This window comes from Rhinolophus hipposideros (assembly GCF_964194185.1).
Source record: "Rhinolophus hipposideros genome assembly, chromosome: 4".
NCBI lineage: Eukaryota > Metazoa > Chordata > Mammalia > Chiroptera > Rhinolophidae > Rhinolophus > Rhinolophus hipposideros.
In genome coordinates, this window is record NC_138050.1 from 77,612,151 (window position 1) to 77,635,193 (window position 23,043).

Genomic DNA, 23,043 nt, shown 5'->3' on the forward strand with positions numbered 1-23,043 from the left:
GCAAAAGGCATGGAAAAGGCAAGAATCGCCGTCTTTGATTGGCCTTTTCTATTGGAAGGTTTCCGCGCAGGCACAGGCCCGGGCACTGTCACCACGCGGAAACAGATGTCGCGGAGGGAGGGGCTGCATTCCTAGAGCACCTGGGGCAGGTCACCCATTTGCCCACACTCCCTCCTGCTGCTCACTCGGCCTGGGACAGTGCAGGGCGAGCCACCGCTAGGACACTTCTAAAAGGCTTGTTCAAAATCATTCGTGAGGTAAGGGACATCTTTTTAAAAAAAAAAAAAAAAATTTTGTTTCCCTCTTGGTGATAAAAGATTTAAGAACCCAACAAGGAGTCTTCAGTTATCTCTCCCCAAGGAAAGAGGCCTCTAGAGCGCTGGGTTACTGGAAGGATACAGGAAAATAATGACATGAGACGGGACTATTTTGGGTCACACATCAATAATTTGGAAGGGTTTAAGGTAAAGCACCACTTCATGCGCCACATCGTAAGCCTGTCTCGGTAGCTGGTTGTCCACACATGTCCTATGTTGACATGAATGTTCAAACCTGTATAGAATTTTCGTAAGAGTTGAGCCAAACGGACAGTGTGCTGGGGAGCAAGATCTCAAAGGCTCCAGGGAATTACAGTTTTGCAGCTTCTTTCATGCATTTGAAATTAAGGAGGGAACGCGAAGAAGGTTGGAGAAAGCAAGGTGGGGATTGAGTGACAGGATAATTAACAAGGTTATGTGCTCCATCAGGGTGATTTTCCAAGAGTCTGGACAAGAGGATTACTTCTGCTATTTCAAAGGTGTGCTAGCCTAGATGCACAAGAACAATGGTTTAAAACCTTTCACTAAAGAAGTTGTACGTCTGCGGCATGGCTACTCACTACGACCTGCCCAGTTAGGAATTTATGATCAGATCACCCTGTCAGGTTACTTTCCGTAGAACCCCTTTATTTCATCCCCACCTACTGTGTGTACCTCCCACAGGGCACAAAGCGTGTTCTCTGTTAAGTAGAAGAGTCTAATAAGTACCTTCTAACCCAACACCTGCTTTCTATTCCCTGAAAACTGGTCCCACAGGATCTGGCCCAGCTATCTGTTTTACTTTACTCCTGAATTGCCACAGGAGATTCCTGGAATGAAGAAGGCTAATGGATGAGCCTGATGAGCTAGTTAAAATAGCAAAAATACGATAAAGACAAACTCATTGAGAGATCAACAACTAAAAAATTTAAGCCTTCCTGATAGTTTTATTCAAAGTGTTCATCAATTGTTCGTATTTTTGCCATCTTAACATATCTAGTGGTAGAGAGCATTAATAGGCTCATAATATTAAGAGGTAATGGCATCATACTTAATTATTTTTAACGTGCTTTCTTTTGATCTAACTTAATGTATTTCAGATTCTAAGATAATAAACATGACATTTTATTGTATTACCGTATAAGAGCTCACCCTCACAAGTTCACCCCAAATGGTATCACCTTTCAAAGATCAAAACAACAGCAAAATGAAATTAGATTCCCACATCACTTACAGATCATTAGAACTTAATTTTACTTTTGCTTCCATTTTCATTAATCATTTTTATATACATTTGTTTTTCAAATAGACTGTTGCTCAGGGCAGAGGCCATTTTTTATATCTAGTACACCCAGAACAGTACTAAGAGCAGTGAAAACCAACGACCTGACTAAAAGCAGACATGCTGAATCCTGTTAAGAGTAATAGATTCTTTCAATTTTACCCTCCTCCTAAGTTCTGTGAACGTTTTGCTCATCTAGAGAGCAGGTAACAAAATTCAATAGGAAAGCATTTTTGTTGGTTTGTTTTGTTTTTCAGTGAAGAAGAGGAAGAGAAAAGGGGGAGAGAGAAGCAGAAAAATAGCTAACAGGTATTGAGCCCTTCCCAAGCCAGGGACTGTATGTGTTTTCATCCTCACAACTGCATGATGTAGACACAATTGTAATCCTTGTTTAACAAATCAGGAAACTCAGGCACTGAGAGGCTCAGGAACCTGCCCAAAGCCAAATCACTATTAAGTGGAGACACTCCAGAGTTTCCACTATACTAAGCACTATCTATCTATAATTAAAGAAAAAAAGACTTTGTCTCTTTCTGTCCATCACTATTGTGGAACTCGTATAGAAGAGGAAAAGAAAAAAAGAAAAAAAAAAAACTGATGCATCACAAAGAGCCAATCAGGTTTCCTTAAATCCCACCTTCTGGATTCTTTATGAAATAAATGATTCTTTCTCATCATCTCCAAAAGAGCCATTCTGAGCTCCTTTTGCCCATTTCACAACTAAGGCAAGTGTGACCTGTAAAGGGCTATCACATGCAGAGGCCTTGAGTTGTCCCACTAGGAGCTACTTATTTGGGATTAAATGGAAATAACAATATTCTTATCATTTTAGAGGCCTTAAGTAACATCCAATATTTTTAATCCCTAATCTGTTGGTAGTGACACCTTAGCTAGGAATTGGTGGTGGTATACCTCTAGAAACTACCTCAAGTGGAATTGTACAATTTGAGTGTACTTCACTAACACCTCTTGTTCTGGCATAATCAATTTTCACCTCCAAATACGCAGCCACCCAAAATTTTACTAGTGCCACACTACAGTACTGGGGCAGACATGGAGATAAACAGTCTGGATTCTCTGTCAAGAAAACACACTCTCTCCAGCTGCGGGAAGTGTCATTAACCAGCAAACTCCAGCTGCTTGGTTGGGGTTTCCTTCAGCTTTCAACCCGAAGTCATGCTATTTTCAGGGTGGCACTTGGCCATTGACTGAACAGGTGGTAGTACAGGTCTAACCACTTTTGCCTGACACTCAACCCCTTTAAAATATTTGCTTCAGAGCTCCCTGCTGAACTGGCAGAGACCTTGTCAACTCTGCAGTATGTTCTGAATACTCTCCGTTTTTTCTTTCACATATGTTAACTCCCCAATGAGTCTCTTGAATCCTTAACTTCATATCAGCATCTGCTTCCTGGAGAATCCAACCTAGACAAGGTCCAAGATGTAAAGTAATAGAACATTGTTTATATTATCAAAATTTTGTTAAATGACTACAGCTGTCCTCTCACATGATTAATATATCATCTCCAGAATAACCCTCAACACCTTCCATTGTTACCATTTTCTCATGTGGACATAATGTATCTACAGCCTCCCACTGAAAATGACTTTGATTTTGTTCTGTAGAGTGATATTATTAGGTCATAGGGACTCCTTTGCTTGGGACATACTTCCCATTGGGAATCCCTTCTACCTTTCCAGAAGCAAAGTCATTCCCTTCAGAAGTACACTGATTTCTTATCATTCTCCTCTTACTTCTAACTAGGTATACTAAATTGCATAGACACACCATTGCCTCAGATGGCCATCTACAAGGCCTAAATTACAGGTAGGCAAATGCTGCGCTTTGCCTTACTTCAGTGATTATTCGTTTTTTTTATCACTTCCTCTACAACATAGAACTACTCCTCAAGTAGCTACTGATGGTTAATGTTGCTATAGATCCTAATAGTTAATTGCATTTGGAATATGTATGATTTTGTATATTTATCTAAAGAATGATTGAAAAGAGGTAAAATTACATTACCCGAAGATTTCTATCTCTACCTAATAAAAAGTCACTAGTCATTATTTTCTGTACATTAAATTCTAAAGTAGATTTACGAAATACAAGCAACTACTATTTGTTTTAGTAAATGAAAATAAGCATAAAAATAAAAAAAGAAAAGAAAAAGAATAAGTATAATTATTACTACAAAATGTACACTATTACTCAACTACTATGTATGTGAAACTTTCAAGCAGTTTGTAGGCTTGAACTTCAATTTAGCTGCACATAGTCTTCCTTACTTAATTGGTTCCGAGATTTCTGTCATCTGTTCAGCTCTGTAATTTTAGAGAGGAAATCTTCTGAAGTGAGCAATTTGACAATCAGTTTGCTATACTTCCTTTCCCTCTTTTTGTTCTCATCCAGTGTGTTGGAAGAATCTAAAATGCAGCTGTTTTTTTTTATCAGTCAGAGTTCAACCAAAGAAACAGAATCGATAAAAGATATATATTAAGAAATGTATTGCAAGGAATTGGCTTACGCTGTTGTGGGGTCTGGCTAGGCAGGTCCAAAATCCATAGCACATGTCACTGCAACTCTAGAAGACTTCTAGAAGCTGCTGTCTGCAAGCAGAATTTCTTCTTCCTCAGGGAAACCTCCATTCTGCTCTTAATACCTTTCAACAGATTGAATCAGGCCCACACAGATTACAGAGGATAGTCACCCTTAAAGTCAACTAATTTTGGATTTTAATTGTATCAACAAGATAGCTTCACAGCAATGCGTTCCATGTTACCTATTTAATCAGCACCCGTATTAAGAAATAGAATATTTCCAGAACCCTAGGAAAGGCCTTGGCTCACTTCCTGTGTCTAGTCCCATACAAAGAACAAGCATATCTTGACTTGTAGCACCATAAATTAATTTGGACTAATTTATAGTTTTGATTTTATATACATGAAATCATACAATATGTACCCTTTTGAGTATGATTCTTTTGCTTAACTTTACACTTGTAAAATTTATTCATAGTGCTGAGTATAGTTGTAGCTAATTCATTTTTGTTGCTGTGCAGTATTTGTGGATGCAAAAAAAGGGTTATATTGCAAAGGGGTTATGTCCAACTGAAAGAGAGTGATAGTAATCTTGTTAGGAATGATTAACGCAGGCACAGTGGGCACTCAGAGACAGTGACAGGGCCCAGAGAGATTGAGAACTGGCTAGATGTGGTGAGAGTCCTACTCCAGGACTGAGTAGTTTTCAGGAGGGAGCTTGAGACCAATACAAAGTTCAATAAAACTTCCCAGGTAATGCTGTTGATTAGTCAGGTGCGGGACCCACCAGTGAAGACTGCTTCTCCAGGAACTTGAGTGTCAAAGAAAAAAGAGAGAGGATGGTAGTTAGAAGGCCAAGGGGAGCCTTTGGTTAAAGATCAAAAAGCCTTGACTGTTCACATGCCAGAGAAAGAGGACCAGCAGGAGGGGAGAAGCTGAAGGAGCAGGTCATGGAATCCATCTTGCAGGGGAAAGATTTCAACAGGAGGAGGATCTCAGTTCTCAGATAGGAACTGAAGTAGAAAGAATAGGACCATAGACTCAGACGTTGGAGGAGGAAGGACGCGAATAGGGTTGAGGGAATTCTACCTTGAGCCCCCTCCTTTTTTCTCAGTGAAGCAGGTGGTGAGCACCCACGATCTTTTCTGAGAGGGCTAACTAAGGTGCATGAAAAGAATAGTAAAGATCATGGAGATGAGAGGGGGCTCACAAGAGGAAAAAAGTGATATTATCTCTCAGAGAGCCCTATTGAGGAAAGAAACTGTGTGTTTACACTGGTACCAATGTGTAAACTGTGTGATTTTCTTCCTGTAGGGTTTCCAGATTTAACAAATAAAAACACAAGATCCCCAGCTCAATATGAATTTGGACACACAATGGATAATTTGTTTAATATAAGTATGGCTTTTGCAATATTTGAGACATATTTAAGCTGAAAAGTTATTCGTTTTTGAAATTCAAATTTAACTGGTGTTGTGAGCGCCTGTAAAGGCAGCCTGCTACATTTCAGTCTCCTCCTGAAAATCAAGCGGACATTAACCCCTCCGCAGGGCCCTACCTCCCTACGTGGGATTCATGATATGAGTGGGGAACAAAGTCCCAGCACACAGGGTCAGAAAGAGTGAGTAATACAGCTTTATTTGGGAGCCAGTGTCCCTCCAGAGGCCAAAGCTCTGGTCAGCACAGAATAGAATAGAATTTATTAACGAACCAAGTCCCAGAGTCAATCGGGATGGAGACGTTTCCTGGTCCAGGAGAGGCGACGGGGCCCACGATGGGTCTGAGGCAAGCTGGTCTCGCAAGGAAGAACTTCAGAGAGTCCCGGTATCGTGGCTCGCACCTCGCAGGGGGCTCTGTGGGATCACCCAGAAGGATGTCCTGTAGGATCGTTCTGGAGCGTCTCGCTCAGAGCCTCGCAGAGGGTCTTAGCTGGGGCGCCCAGTCAGACGACTCACGGCATTGCTCTGGAGGTCTGCTTTTATCCTCTTTTCCTTGGACTTGCTTACTTCTTAGGTGATAACCAGTTGCTTGCCAGGAATATTTTACCTCTTGGATGATGACCAGAAGTTGCTTGGTAAAAGTGTTTGTCATTCAATTTTGTTACGCTCAGTTTCACACAAAAACATGTTTTTTATTTTTATCAGTCTCACACATGTACTGCCATAGTCCTGTCCCTACTAGTAAACAAGTTGTTTCACAAACCTCACTCCAACATAAATAATACACTTTATATGCTCTATACAACTGGGTATCCTGTGTATTGTCTGGCAACTCTATATGGGAACTTGGAAAATCAGATGTGTGGATTATGATCTAATACTTATAAGGTTGACGTTTACTATGAAAATCCTCTTCATTTATTACTATTTATTTGCAAGCAAGATTCACTGTCAGCAACTGACAGGACCATAAACACATGTTCGTAACATGGCAAAAACTCTAAGCAAGATTGTTTAGCTTGTGACTGCTATGCTCCTTCTTTCCTATCTGCTTCTGTCCCATTTCTAGGAATATCCCATTTCTAGGAATATCCACCTTCACCTGTGACTCTGAGAATCAATGTTGCCTTACAGTAATCATGTTAGGTTTTTGCTATCTAGATCTGAAAAAACTTAACCGTTTCTCTTACACTACCCTACAACAGTTATCCTGGTATTAGCTAAAAATAGGGTAACTAACTGTCCTGGTTTGCCCAGAACTGAAGGTTTTCCAGGATTTGGGATTTTCAATGCTAACATTGGGAAGGAAGGTCCCAGGCAACTCGGAATGGCTCGACCAGGGTAGATTCTTTTAATCCAGTGATGGCTCTATGTTGATCAAGTTTTAATTCTCAGAGGACAGTTATATTTTTTCTCCTCAAAAACCTTGTCTTCATCACTTAAATGATCTTTCTCTTTTATATGAAAGGTAATAATTTATAAAAGAACAGGTACTTTTTTTGTTTTATGCCATATCTCATTTTAGTTCTTAGAACACTGTCAGTGGAAAAGTATGTCAATTATAAGATCATATTTTTTTTCTAGGTTAATTATTAGTGACTCCATGTTTAAATGATTGGGTCAAGAAAAGGGTTGATCCTTATACATAGGCTGACTTTATCCCTTATATGCAAATTTAGAGCTATCTCATGATACATGAATAATACAGAATGACATAATACATGTACATATCTGTATATATTCATCCTGTAGGCAAAGAAAATGCAAAGCATAAATGACTAACAACCTGTCTTATTTTCAGAACTCAAAAATCTTACTTTCATACTTTGAAGTGAATTGTCCTCATACAAACTTCAAGGAACCTTGCATTCCACTATCCCAAGCATGTCTTTACCATAAGGCAAAAACAAAGACAACATAATTTTGGAGTAGTGCTTAGATCAGTCACAACCTTCATTATGATGGCAATGTTAGGGTCCTCATTTACAGCTATGAAAAAGGCGAGCTGCCAAACCAATACTAATTCTCTTCTTCTTGCTTAATAAAGAGGCTTCGATTTTATTGCAAGTAGCAATATGACCAGTTAAAAGACTTCTTTTCATAGCCTCCATTGCAGCTAGACATGGAATTTAGAACGACTCCTTAAAAAAGAGATAGACAGCTTGCATGAATCCTTTTTACTTTCTTTTCTTTTTCTTGCTTCTTGCCTGGAATGCAAACCTGGGGGCTGGAGACTCAGCAGCCATCTTGGACCATGAGAAAACCTTGAAGACAGAAGCCATGGCTATGAACAGCCCAGTAGGAATATTGAAATAGGCTTGGTTTCTGATGTCTCTGGCCCCCTATAAGATCTAGACTTCTTTTACCTGAGAGAAAAACAAGTAAAGATCACGTTATTTTTGTTTGTGACTAGCTGCCAAATGTAAATCCCAACGGATAGAACTATTAATTGTGAATATAAATAAAGGTTAGGTATTGCTTGGATTAGTAGTAACATTAAAACTTATTGAGTGCTTACTATGTACCAATTTCTGAAATACTTTCAAAATATTATCCTTTTTAATGCGCATAAAAATTCTACGAAGTAGGTATTGTATATACTCCATTTTTCATATGAAGAGACTGAACTCTGGAATGTTAAATAATTTGCTCAAGGTCACAAACTAGAAAGTGGTGGTACTGAGACTCAAAACTAGACTTTGGGTGGTGGGCATACAATAGAGTATACAGATATTGAATTATAATATTGTACACCTGAAATTTATATATTATTATTAACCAATGTTACCTCAATAAATTTAAAAAAAAAGCAACAAGAGACAGGCTGTCATAAGAGCTCTGGCTCTAAACTACTCAAAAGTAAAAGGAATCCTAGTAACAGAAAGCAAAGATTTTATAATTTTTAATACATCAGTCATTCATTTGTGAAATTATCATTGAGTCTTTATTATGAGCTTTGCTCTTTATTAGAAGCCAATCATGTAGCAATGAATAAGATACATATCCCATTTTCATAGATCCTAGTTTAAGGGAAAGGAATTATCTAAATATTCCTAGGAATCTGCTTAATAATTATAAGGAAGTTATGAAAAAGAAAAGGTTTCCCTTCAGAGCCATCAAATCCTCATCAGTCCTTTCCTCACCTCTAGTTATAGGCAAAGTCGTTGCCTGATGATGCGATGCAAGGTTCTAGAGGGCTGTGTTCACATCTGTAGTCATCATTGATTTGTAGATTTATTTCCATGATTTCCTGGCAGATGGCAGTAAAATGTTTTGAGAAAGTGTATTTTTTTCTAACTTGCACAAGGACACTATTTGGGCTAGTGGCAAGGCTGGTTGTGTGCTTCTGCTCCTCTACTCTGGCCACCTTAACTTGGAATCTCCTACCCAAAGCACCCCAGCAGCACCCCAACAGCCGTAACCCCAGTTGTATCCTAACCTTAACCCAACAAGCTATGTCCCACAGAGCTTCCGATGTCCTGGAATTAACCCTCTCATCTCCATTCAAGGTCTTGTTATCATTTAGCTGTCAAGACAATGAAATCCATAAGCTAAATTATGATAAAAATGGAAATTAGCCTTTGTTCTTGATTTTCTCTCTAGTCAAGATACACTTGGACATTCAAAGTCTTAATTCATAGAAGTGTGTGTGTGTGTGTGTGTGTGTGTGTGTGTGTGACAGAGAGAGAGACAGAGAGAGACAGAGACAGAGAGAGAGAGAGAGAGAGAGAGAGAGGGGAAAGAGGAGGGAGAAGGAGAGACAGAAATTTTATTAAAGTAATATAAAGTAGTATCCATTTAAATGCACATAAAAATACCATAATTACTATAATCCCTTGCCTATTTCCATCTCATCTCCTAGCTGAAACTCTTTTTAACGCTTATGCTTTTTTTCTGGCATTTACCTACAGATTTCTAAATATTCTGCTTATACTGGTATGTCTTATTTATAAATTTCAAATGTATTTATTAATATCCTGTTATGGTAAATGAAGATTTACATAGCTTAACCACCAATCCTACTTTCCCTCACATCTGCCACTCTCCCAAGATAGTTATACCATAATTTTTGGTTAAATTGATATTCAGCGTTACATTTGCATATCTGTGTAAATGTTGACACTTCAGAGTCGTTTTTTCCTGTAAAACTCTGTTTTCCCTAGTATTAATAATTGCCACATTTTGTTATTTCTTAACATTAATAACTTCCTCCTTTCTCAATTTCTCATGAGAAATTTTTATACATGCTTCATCATATCTCTCAACTATCAATACTTTTCAAGTGCTCAAACATATCAGATAATCTATCAGTTCTATTTTTTTCCCCAGAGGCTGCCGCCATCCTTGTGCTCCAATTTTGATTGATATATTGTTGGGTTTGTTGCACAGCTGTTATTTAGGGCGTCTTTTCGTTATTACTCTGGGACTTTCCTTTGCCTCCTACCTATGTTGAAATGTTTCCTTTCTGTGGTGCCTGAAATTTGCTGTCACAGATACTCTCTCAGCTGTTGGGGCATATTCTCCAGTAGTTTCCTACAAAAGTTATAAATTTGAATTCCCATGTGTCTTCAAATGTTTTCATTTACCCTCATACTTAACCATTAATTTGTCTAGGAGAAAATCATCGTCTCGCAAACGTTTGAAGAATGGTTTCATTGTCTTCTAGGATTCTAAATTGCTAGTAACCAGTCTGATGCCATGCAATTTCTACTTCCTTGCTTGCTAACTGGTTTTAAAGACACTTTGAAGATTCTTTCATCCCTGATGTTCTGAAGTTTCATGACTACATGCCTTGGTGTGGATTGCTTTTCATTTATTCTGATTATAATTAATGGGGTCCTTTCAATCTGAAGACTCATGGCCTCAGTTCCAGAAAATTTTCTTGTTCACTATTTCTGGAACTCCTCTTTCTCCAGATGTTCTTCTAGATTAATTGCTAGAGTCTATATTACATTTTCTCTACTAATGTCTTCTTGTCTTAGTTTCTGGGAGATTTTCCTTAACGTTATCATTTCTTTAATCTATCATATTGTTGATTTCTAAGAGCTCTTCTTTGTGACTTTTCATCTCATTCTGTTTTGGTTTTTAATCTTTTAGGTGAGGAAAGAGTGAAGATGGGGAATATATAAAATGGAGCAACTCTAACCAAGCTGCTAGAATTATTAACATTATGAAGGTTGAGGCATGAGGAAAGACTCCATTCTTGTTCTAACCAGCCTGGGAACTCAAACTTTTTTTGAACTTTCCCGTTCTATGTCAGTGCCTGGGTATACATCTGGACCTCCAACTAACTAGAAAATTATCCCATGAAGGGCTCAATATCCAGGCCACCTGACTACCCTCTGAAGGACTCACATATACATCTACCAGACAACCATTATCCAGACCAGCCTGGGACTGACCAGACCTCCTGGTACGCATCTTCCGGACCACCGGGCATCCATAATCCTGACTGCCTGATATCTGATTGACAATGTCCTGGACCAAATCATAGGGCCAAGCGTACAGGACTGATAGTTCTTAAGAATGTACTTCTTACTATAGGAACTTTTAATTTTGCTTTCTTCTTTGGGACACTTCTGGGATTTTGCCTAACTGTGTATGTATCCCATTTGCAAACTCCAAGATCCTTGAATAAATCTCCATCATTTATTTCTAGCAAAGCCTCCAGACTTTTTTAGTCCATTCAACAAAATCATCCAGTATCTTGGAGGAAGTTAGGTATGCACCAGGATATTGGTATTTGGGGATCAAGTCAGGAAAAAAATGGATGACAGCATTCTTTGGAGAAATATGAGGAACTAATACACTTAAACAATTTCTAAAAAGATCACTAGAAATAATGTAGGATCAGATTTCTTACTTCTCAAAGTAGCTTCATGACTGCCCTTGTTTAAATCTATGGAATAACAATTTTGAATTCAGGTACAACTCAAATGTAGGAGTTAGGTAACAGTAGGCATTAGACAATCTAGTGGATGGAGAATTATTTTGAGCAAAATAAGACTATTTTCCTATCATTGAGCTTCCACCAATATCAAAAGATCTATTTAGATTTCACTTTGTCTTCTTATTTTGTATTTATTAGGTTCAGAAGTAACTTAAAGTGATTCACAGAAATGATAGGTATTTGCTCAGTTTGTTTTGATATTATGCACAATAGTAATTGAGATCCACACACTTCTTCACTTGGAATGATTTCCCTCAGTTCCTTTCTTGTTTGTAACCCTTTCTTTTAACTGGGCTAAACTTACATTTTGTAGTTCTTTCAGTTTTATGTTTTTTGGGTTTTTTGTTTTGGTTTTGGTTTTTTGGTTTTTAGGTCTTTCCTAAATCTTTACACCTTATCTAGCTGTCAAATGAGCCTCAGATTTGTCACAGTCTCCTTTTCTTTTATCCTTAAAATAATCTAACTCTATTAATTTCCCTTAATGAAGTTCTAGAACAGTTTGGGGAGGGACAAACATCATAGCCTCATCCTTCTCTCCAACATTTTTATACAGATGGAATTGCATTTAATGTGAAAATCAGGGGCACCTGGAGAGTGGTTAAGGAAGAATAAAGGATAGTCTGACCCTTTCTTTCGAAGACAATGGAAGCCTGCTGCACTGATTACACAAACACAGATCTCTCACAGGCCAGTCTCTAGCAGTGGCTGAGACACTTCCTCTCTCTCTCAGAAGAGTCACTGTCCTGAGTCATTGCCCTGCTGTTGCCAGGTGCTTGTTTGCTAAGTAGTAACACACTCCACCCCCACGTCCGCACACAGAGTTCTGGGGAATTGCCCCAATTTTCAGCTCCACTGAGGTGGTTTGTGACTCATCCTCTTTTCTCTTTAGTGACCTTTTAAAGAGACAGGAATAAACCCTATTTTTATTTTATTTTTTATTTTTGTCAGTTCTCTTGTAAGCCTCTTTTTATTTATTTGAACACAAGCTATAATAGAGTCTAAAATCAATAACTTTGTTTTCACACCATTTATATAAAATTGGCTTTCTATTCTGCTACTCAGTTAAAACATTATCTGTCCATTGTGGGTAAAAAAAATAAATTCAGTGCAAGAGGATCTTATTTCCTATGGGACAGTTGACTACAGTTCCCATTAAATATTATCAGTAACTGTCCAAACTAAGGTATAGAACTGCAATCCCAGGAATTCTATTCAGGATCTGTTTACTCTTAATGTTATGTACAACACTACTTCTGAAATGACAAGGATTGTCGGTGCAAGCAAAATTGCAGCATCTTATCTTTGCACTATTCTGCAATGTCATGGGATTTTTTTTTTTTAAATCTTAATTCCAGTATATTTATTTCTTTGTTTTTTTTTGTATTGTTGTGGTTTAAAACTGCTCTCATAGTTGAATGTCCTCTACCTTTTAGAATTGAAAATCCCCTTACCAATATTTTGTGTTAGAATTCTTGGTATGCTCGTTAGCAATTTAACCTTCCATAAGATGGAGAAAGCCATGTGGATGGACTATGGAGGATAGGTCTTTCTGTATGTATTTAACTTCTATCACTAGCCCTGGAGCCAACTGGATTAGGGACTTTTAAGCAGCCCAATTTTGTTGGAACATAAGGTGTGAAGGTGGGAATGGCAGGAGATGATGTAAGAGAGTGTTAAAAGAGCTTAAAGTTTGTTATTTTAGAGTTTGTCATAGGTCTGGAGAGAAAGGCTGGGTGTAATCTAATTTTAGGAAATCTAAAATCTAAATTACATCAGTTCTCCTAAATTTAAGAAACAGTATTTCAAAAACTTTAGAGGAAAAAAGTGTAAGGCTCCTTTGTAGTTCAAGAGGGCTTAAAACTCCAGAAACATATTTCTTATTATAAAATTCCCACTAATACTAAGTAGATCCTCTACATTATCCTGTTATTGGTTTAATGTATGTGAGTGAATGGGAGATGTGCAAAAAAACAATGTGAGTCACAGGGAATTTTTGGTAATCTCACATTTAAATTATACATACAGTTTTGAATGTAATATTATCTATACATACTTACATGCATGTATGTGAGTACGTATGGTGGAAATAAAAAGCACAAAACAAAGGACAGTGTCAAAGGGCAGCAATATGCCTAAAGAATGAACTGAGGTTATTTTTTAAATATCATACATAGCAGGTTATTTCTTTTTTCCTTCTTCCTGGCTCCCCTTTCCCCCCTTTCTACCTTCTTGTTCTGTTATGTTGGACAAAAAATTTAAAAAAATAGAATAAAGAAATAAAGAAAGAAGAAGAGCAAGTTCTAGCTCCTGAGGCTGGGACGTGCATGTGGCGGGTCCCGGCCAGGCCTGCCATGCCGCATGCATGTGTGCAGATGGGTCACCGTTGCTTAGAGCCAATGAGGCATGATCGTGGTGACACTAATGACATGGATAAGCCCAGTTCATTTTATATAACCCATGGGCCAGGTAGCAAGATGGGGTCTACGCCACAGTGAAAAACATACCAAGAACACAGATAAGATATATGTAATAGGGGATGTTTAAGACAGTTTTAGAAGTTACGTCAGGTAATTATTCTGGAGTTTCAGGTGGAGGTGGTTTAAGTAAGAGCTACAGCAGACCCAGGTTGGGAGGCTGAAACATATTCAGTTTGGGAAAAGGACCCTACTTAAGAAGAAATAAAACTGACAAATTCCACACTTCTGTGGTCTCTCCCAAGGCCTTGGGAAGGACTTATGCAAGTGAGGGACCCTAAAGCTTCAATTTCAATATGCCTTTGCTCCAGTAGGCAACTTACTCTGACATGGCAGGACCTTACTCTGGACAATCACAAAACCGTTGCCATCACCCACACACATGTGATCTGAAGGACTCAAGAAGCTTCAGTCTCTGCTCATCTGAGCCACAGAACATGGGACAATGATTTGAATGCCAATTTTCTGAATTCCCCCAAGATGATTACGTAACTAGTACCACTCTATCTAGATGCATAGGAAAGAAGTTAATTCATTATATTCAATAGATGCCTTAGGGCAACGCGGCCTAATTCTCCCAAGGAACTAGTTGAGAAAAGTTGCCCTAGCTTCATAACTTCTGTTTTCTTTGCTGAAAATTTATCCCTGGGCATTACACAATGAAACGTATGAGATAAATGTGTTGGAGTGCTTACTTTTGGTCTTTTCAAAGCCAATTTCTAGGAGACTAAGTCGTCACTCTAGACCATGGTCCCAGAAATAGGGCTTATTCAGAGTGGACACATAACGGCAGACATGCTCCTTTGGGTAGTATCAGAGGAATAATATCAATAATTAGGACCAAGAGGCAAAGATGAGGTCATAAACAGGAAGTGAGAAACAGCATCAGGAACCATGGTGGTCAGGAAGGAGGTATCAAATCTAAACACCGAGGAAACGTTGCAACCAGTGTACTGATGACAGAGTGAACGCATACTCCTCATTTCCTATGCTGTTGTAATGTTTTCCCTCAAGGAGAACAATCTTTTGATGGACAATCATGAAACGAATGTTAGTAAAGAATAGAAACCTACAATTAAAGAAGAGTTTTCAAAGAACATGCCGATCCTCTAAAGGAGATGAATCTCCTAAATTGGGTAAGTTCCATGTCAGCTGTGGGACACAAAGCATAGTTACATATTAGCTACGTCTGTGGGAGAAGACATCCGGGAAGGATTCTCATAAAAGGAAATGCTTGAGATGAATCTCAGAGATGAATAGAACATTGTAGGTGGACAAGGCAGGGTAAAAAGACAAAGCAGTGTGAACAAGAAGTTGCATGGGTATCAGTGATGCTTGAACAGCTGTGAAAGATGAATTCAGGGCAGGAGTAAAATAAAGATTATACAACATTCAAAAGAGATAAGCTCATTCCACAAATTCTAAAACAGTTTATCACAAGAAGTGTTCTAGATTGAATTATTAAAGAATGATTCATATCTTTTTTCAGTTCTCAGCATGGGTTAACTTGAAAAGATCAGCACATTCTAAAGTCATCTCTCCAAATCCTACAACCTACCATTCACTACTGGTAGTAGCACAGAGCACCTGTGTGTTTAAAGGAGGGGTAGGGGAGCCAAGGAGAAGAGGGGCATTGGCTAAGGGGCTGTAATGAAAGTTAGTACTAGAACATAGCATTGGGGATTATGGCAACGAGAAATGTTAAGGCCAGATAGAATAATTGAGAAAAGAAAAAGAAAAAAAAAATGTTTCGAGTTTCAAAAATGTTAGAAAAAATGTTACAGGAATTGAAGGCAAAATATAGTACCAAAAGTATGGATCCCAAGATAATAACAGCAAGTACAACAGCTTGGGATTAAATATAAAGTAAGGGAGAAAAACGGAAGAAGATAGAGGAAGTAGGTCTTGAATGGTTACCCTAAAACATTGGTTCTTAAATTGTGGACCTCTGATGAGCATCACATGACAATTTTTTAGGCCTTGCCCCAGACCTGGTGAATCAGAAACTGTCAGGTGGGATCCAGCCATCTGTATTTTAACAAGCCCATTAGGTGATTCTGGCACATGCTAAAGTCTGAGAACAGCTTCCCCAGTATATCAGCCAGTTTGCAGCCTGCTTTAGTGGGAATAAGGAGCTCAGTCTAACTCCAAGGGCCACCTTCTGTCTTGCATGTTATACGTTCAAGGTTTTAATTTAAAAAGCCATCCAAAATTTTTTGGATTGTGTTTAGATTTCAGGGATCAGCCACAAATCCTTTGGTTAAAAAAAATTTGCTGCAGAAAAGAATATCATTTTTCTCTAACCACCAAGAGTTTCAACGGGCATTTTTATATCTCTAAAAATAAAAGACCTCAAAAGAGAAAACTTAGTGAACTTGCTGCTGATTCATTTGTACAATCCAATAAAATTTATGAACCAACATCAATTTTCACTTTAGCTATTATATCATGACCTTAGGCAATTATTTACAACAATGCTTCACAAAACCTTAACACACTCTAGTAAAAAGCTTGTTATTGTGTATTTCATAATAGATAATAGGTTCCATAGCACTTCCTCTTCTTTTTGGGGACAGAAGCTTAAAGGACAGAAAGTACACTATAAAACAATACAATCTGATTTAGGACATTGATTTTCCCCCTAGTGAATCCAATGAGCAAAAAGCTATTTAACTGGCAAAAAATAAATTATTTCAAAGGGTTAATGAATCAGAGTCCAGGATACAGAAACCCCACCAGTTATCTGAAAAGGAAAAGTTCAATATAAAGAATTGTTAAATAGTAGAAGGTGGTCATCTACCAAAATAAGTCCAGAAATGTCAGGTGTTTAAAAAGCAGCTGCTATCTGTAGGCTGTGAAAAACACAAACACAGAACTAGGTACCAGGAAAAGGCTGCCCCCCCCCACTCCAGGCTGAGATTCTGACCTCTTCAGAGAGGAAGCAACTACCATAGTGAACACACAGCCTGCCGGTGGCTGAAGAAGTTGCAGAGTACAGGTCCGCACTTGTCTGTAGAGGAGGCCCACATTGCTGGAGGTGGTGAGTGGCCTGGGGCTGGTCTCTAGAAGTGACACACCATTGCCAAAAGGTGTAGGCAGGCCAGAGTTACTCAGATTTGGCTGATCGTGGGGAGATCTTGGCTTCAGGCATGGCTGGAGTTCATCTGCACAGCCAGCTGCTATGTAATCTCCTGCTCGGAATAATGATATCTAAGAACTGGGATCTGGAAGATAAGTGTCTTTCTATTGTTATTGCCTGGAGGGTCACACCAGTGCCCCCTATTGGCAAAGTCTAACTTTTCCCTAATCAAAGGAGAAATGGAAGAAGAGCTGGACTCTGAGTCCGGCTGCACCATCACAAAGCAGGGTAGAGAGCAGTAGGTTTGGAGCTGCGAGACAATAAACTGATAACTGTACAACCCATCCTTTGGCTACTCTTGGGAGACACACAGTTCCAAAGGTTATTGTAATTCAACCACTGAATGATGTTATCTAAAGGCTACATTTAACCTTCAAACACTTGTATGCAAAATAATAAATGAAATAAACGAGAGAGAAGAAAATCACTAATGTATACAAATAAATGCATACACAAAGCAAACAAATAGAAAATACACAAACCTACTACAGTCCTTGTTTCTGTAATTGGCCACGAGGCTGTAGTTGCTATCTATGATTTTTTTTCTTCTAATATTCTTTCCTTATTTTCCTTGTTCTCAGGAAAAATATCAGCTGATTTGGGGCTCTTTACCTGAAGGAATGATCTAAAACTTAATTCATAAAGAGTCTATATTCTCAATAATCATGTCTTTTTATTTATTTATTTATTTATTTATTTATTTATTTATTTATTTATTTATTTATTTTTGGTTGCTTAGTTTTCCATAAATCTTAGAGCATGAAAATACTAAGAGGTAGCCCCAGCATTCCCTGGGTTCTAGACATAGTACTCCTTGCCTCTACGTGTAGTAGCAACCTGATTTCCCCTTGGTAATTGGAGTCAATTATACCAACCAGTAGAGTAACATTTCTTTTTTTTTCCCTTCCTGCTGGTTTAGTGACATAAGAGCTTCAAATGACCAGGTGACAATCTTATCTTCCAATTCAATAGAACCATTATTTTGTCTTGTGGTGGAAGCATTCTCTCCTGGAATTAAGTCCTCCAAACCAGCAGAGCTCAAAATTACTGGGACGTGAAGTAAAATTGCTGAGACATGAAGCAAAAAAATGTAAATGCAAATTTTTAAAAATCATGAAAATACTAAAAGAAAACATGGGTAAATTCCTCTTTATCCTTGGTGCAATGAAAGACTTTCTAATCATGACTCCAAATCAGAAGCAATAATAAAATAATAAATTTGATTATATAAACATTTAAAACATTTGCATAACAAAAACCACAAACTATAATTGACAAAGTGGGAAAAAATATTAATGACATATAAGACAGGCAAAGGACTAATAATCTTAATATATAGCATTAAAATTGAGAGATAATAGGTAAGCAGCATTTACGAGGACATTAAAAGCATTAAATATTTATATTAGAAAGGAAGAAAGTCTCAAATCAATAATGTAAGTTTCCAATTTAGGAACTAGCAAAAGAAGAGAAAAATAAACCCATGGCAAGAAGGATGAAGGAAATAATAAAGATTAGAGCAGAAATCAGTTAAGTTGAAAACAGAAAACAACAGAGAATGTCAATGAAACAAAAAACTGGTTCTTTAAAAAAAATAAATTGATAAACTTCTAGCAAGACTGAGTGAAATGCACAAAAATACTACTATAAGGAATGCAAGAGAGGATATCACTACAGACCCTACAGATAATAAAAGGATAATAAGGAATACTATAAACAACTATATGCACATAAATTTAATAGCTAATATGTGCATAAGATAAAAAGGACCAATTCCACAAAATACTAAACTACAAACTACCAAAACTTATTTAAGCATAAATAAATTCATAGTTTAAAATCTTCTGAGAAAGAAATATCCAGACCAATTTGTTTCACTAGAAAATTCTACTAAACATTTGAAAAACAAATAAAAGTAATTCTATACAATCACTTTCAGAAAATAGAAGAGGAAGATCACTTCTCAATTCATTTTATTAGCCCACATTGCTCTCATACCAAATCCAGACAAAGACATTATAAGAAAAATACAAACTCATACCTTCAAGAGCACAGATATTAAAATCTTCAACAAGATCTAACAACATAGAAAGAGAATAATATATCACATCCAACAGGGGGTTTATCCCAGGAATGTGGGGATGGTTGGTTCAGTAACAGAAATTCAATCATCCTAGCAGTCCAAAAAATAAAAAAATAAATTAAAAACACCCACCAGACCATTACCAGTTAATGCTGAAAAATCATTTGACAAAATTCAGTATGTATTCATGATTTAAAAAGTCTCAGTAAGCAAGAACAGACAGGAACTCCCTCAACCTGATAAAGGGCATCTACAAAAAGTCTGTAACTAACCTCCAAGTTGAACAGCTTTGACCCAATATCAAATGTAATGTACATGTACATCCATAGGTGAGATATTTATATTTTATAAAGTTGACATAAAGGCATTCTCAAGTAGGTGACATATTTGCATACATAATACGTAAAGAAGACAATCTTTCCCTTCTTTCCATATTCCTGGGACAGTATGACATTATCTTCAGGGGATCCTAATCTTTTTTTAGTTAAAAAAATCCAGAATTCTGAAGTGTAGTGTGTTCTACTGTTTTATCTTTTACAAGGCAGAAATTTGTTACACAAATGAAATGGCTTTAATTATAATTACAACAAAGACAAGTAGTCCTGCTGAAAAATACCCTCAGGTTTTTCTAATTTAATCTGTATGCTGGAAAGTTAATATAATTACCTTACAACACATAATACACTGTAATTCCAATTTCCTACCTCAAACATTGTTAAATGTTCCCTTTATAAAAGGAATATCAATGAAAAGACTCAGATTTATTTTACTCAGAGAGTTCTATATTCTACTCATATGAAGAGTTTGGAAGATAAGCTCAATTGATCTCATCAGCTTCATTAATATATGCTTCTGCCCAGACGGAATGTTAACTTACTACTTATAACAATTACTAGATTATAATTAGTATAATTATAGTATAATTCCTAGGCATGTTTCAAAATGGCTAGGAGAAGGGTAATTCTATAATTTATGACTCTTATTTTGAAATAATTTAAGTACTTATTTTTGTTTCTTTTTAGTATATACACTTGATAAGAGTTAAAATTTATAAGACCAATATAAAGGAGTATGGTGGGCTGAATTGTGTTCTCCCCAAATTCATGTTGAAGTCCTAACCTCCAGTACTTTAGACTGTATTTGGAGATAGGACATTTAAAGAAGTAACTGATGTCATAGGGGAGGGCACTAATCCAATATGATTGGTGTCCCTTATAAAAAGATATTAGGACATAGACATACAGAAGAGAGACCATGTGAGGGCACAGAGAGAATATGGACATCTGCAAGCCAAGCAGATAGGCGTCAGAAGAAACCACAGTTGCTGATACCTTGATCTTGGAATTGTAACCTTCAGAACTGTGATAAATAAATTTCTGTTGTTTAAGCCACCCAGTCTATATTCCTTTGTTATGACAGCCCTAGCAAACAAACACAAGACGTTTTCAATAATTTTTTTGAACATGTGTTTAAAATGCCTGCCTTATGGTGGGAGGCACTGTGGGAGATACAAACATTTTAAGAAAGAGTTGTTTTATTCGAGAACTTGAGAATATTCAGACTTAACTGGTTTCAAGACCACTATGGTAGATCCTATATTCTCTAATAAGTAGAACTATATATATATATATATATATATATATATATATATAAGATATATATATATATCTTCTTTAATAAAGATATATATATATATATCTTCTTCTTTAATAAGCAGAAGAGAAAACTGAGTGTTCTTCTTCATGATGGCTAAAATAAATCTTATAGTGTTTTTTTGGACTATAACACATAAAACCCCATAATAACATGTAAGTGCAGTTTGATCAGGGCAAATTAATGGAAAACATTTTTTTCTGTTCAATACTATCACAAGGAGTACAAAAGCAAAAGTAGTAAAACATAATACGTTTAACTAAGAATGTCCCAATGATCTCCAAAAAGGCGCTCATTAACAACTGAATACCCACTGAAAAAAAATAATTTGGGGCCAGGAAACTGATAACTAGGCCTGAGAAGAGAACAGGGTCTGTGCACCAACAGAGCTAGAACCCAAACTGTGGTGTCCAGGATTTTCATTATTCTTACAAAACAGGAGTGGTTCTTGTATTTGTGATCGTTCTGAGAAGTAATTACAGAGAATTTCTCTCCAGAAAAAAGTTTCAAAACTTAAACAACTGCTTTTTCCACTTAAAAAAAAAAACACAACAACCCTGTATTATTAGTTAAAAGAAGATATGTTGATAAACGAGTTTTGTCTATTCTCTGTGATTTAGTACAAACTGTATAATCCGTTCCAACCCACACATCTACATTACCCATCTCTATCACTGAATAATTGAAAGTTAGCCTCACATTTGGGCACTTACTGCATTATCTTCTCATATATTCTTAATACTGTATTGCTAGTAAGTTGATAATGTACCCCCTTATAATAGAAATAAATCATTAATCAAAGGTGCTCAACTCTGGGAATAGGACATGTCAGTTTTCTTTCCTCCCTAAATATTGAGCTCATTACTTTGATCACTTGGGTCAGTTCCTGGGGTTAGCCCATCCTCTGCTGAACACTGAATAAGCATTTGGGGGAAGCTCCTTCTGGAAATGATTTAATTAATTTTATCAGAAAGAGACAGAAGTTTACAGACATGTTTATAGTACTTGCTAAGAAATATTCCCAACACATAGTTATTGCTGAAAACTCTGTGAAGCATTCTTAGGCTTTGACTATAACTTTTATGATTAATATTAAACAGATAAACTCTATTCATTCAGTTGACAAAGATTTGCCAAATGCCTATTATAAGATGCTAGCCTATGTCCAGTTCCCTAAAACCAGAGCCTGAGATGGGGATTCTTATTGAAATGACTAATTGAGGAAGTAATCTCAGGAGAACCGGGATGATAGTACAGGGAAAGAAGCTTAGCAAGGGTGTAGTCTCAGCAGGACATCAGCTATAGTCCAGTCCCACAAGAAATTCTGGTCCTACCGAGAGGAAAGGGGGCCAACTTTTGAGCCCCAGGTCAGTTAATTATTGAATGTGGGTTGTAACCTTCAAGGTGTGACTGATCCAGTCTCCTGTTCTGCTGAAGGGAAACGAACAATTCTCCTAGATGGGGACAGCGGTCAGTTGCTAACAACACAGACTCATAACAGCTAGCATCAGGACAGACCAGCCCGATGGGGGAGGGCAGCCAGACAGTCCAGTAGATGTCTCTGTTAGATACAGTCATGACTTGTACCTTACAGTTTAGATAGCTAATTATCACTCATTTTCTACCTAAAGAGAACTGAGGCTCAGAGATCGTTTTAGAAGTGCCCAGTTTGGCATAATATGGATTAAAGCACAAATCTTCTAGCAGTGTATTTTTTATTATATCTTAATTTTTAATTGCAGAAATGTTTCTTTTGATTATTACATAGGTAGCAGAAACCTTATCTCTAATATTTTTCCTTCAGAGAACTAAAGAACCTGGTAACACATTTTAGAACTAAACAAATTATAAGAGGAAAGAATTACCTGCTCAAGGATATGTAGCTGGACTTTTCCTGCTTGCAATGAGTTTAAGAAGAATTCAACATCTAAATTTAGATGAAAATTAAAAAATGTGATATAAAGGCAGCCCCAAACTAGAGATAAGAATAAGAAAGAAGAGATCAATTTTCTCCTATCACAAGTGATGAGGCAGAAAAACCTTGGTCTGGAATAATGCCTAGAATTGAAAGAGCAGAAAGAGATGTCTCATCACAGACTTTTTTTTTTTTTTTTTTTAACAGCACCAAGTATTTTGATCACATTTTGTGAGGAGGAATCTTGAAAGAAACTGAGTTAGGATTCTATT

At 37.2% G+C, this 23,043-nt stretch overlaps 1 long non-coding RNA gene across 2 annotated transcripts in view; it reads right to left on the minus strand.

Moving 5' to 3' along the window:
• Nucleotides 1–5,480: 5,480 nt before the first annotated feature.
• Nucleotides 5,481–23,043, minus strand: part of LOC308496377 — a 35,177-nt gene continuing 17,614 nt past the window's right edge. The window contains exons 3-4 of one of the 2 annotated variants that reach the window (XR_013993177.1): nucleotides 8,701–8,807; nucleotides 5,735–7,923 (exon numbers count right to left, since the gene is read on the minus strand). This is a non-coding gene — a long non-coding RNA (uncharacterized lncRNA). Of the gene's footprint in view, nucleotides 7,924–8,700; nucleotides 8,808–23,043 lie in introns of both variants that reach the window. The other variant, XR_013993176.1, reaches the window with a different exon arrangement.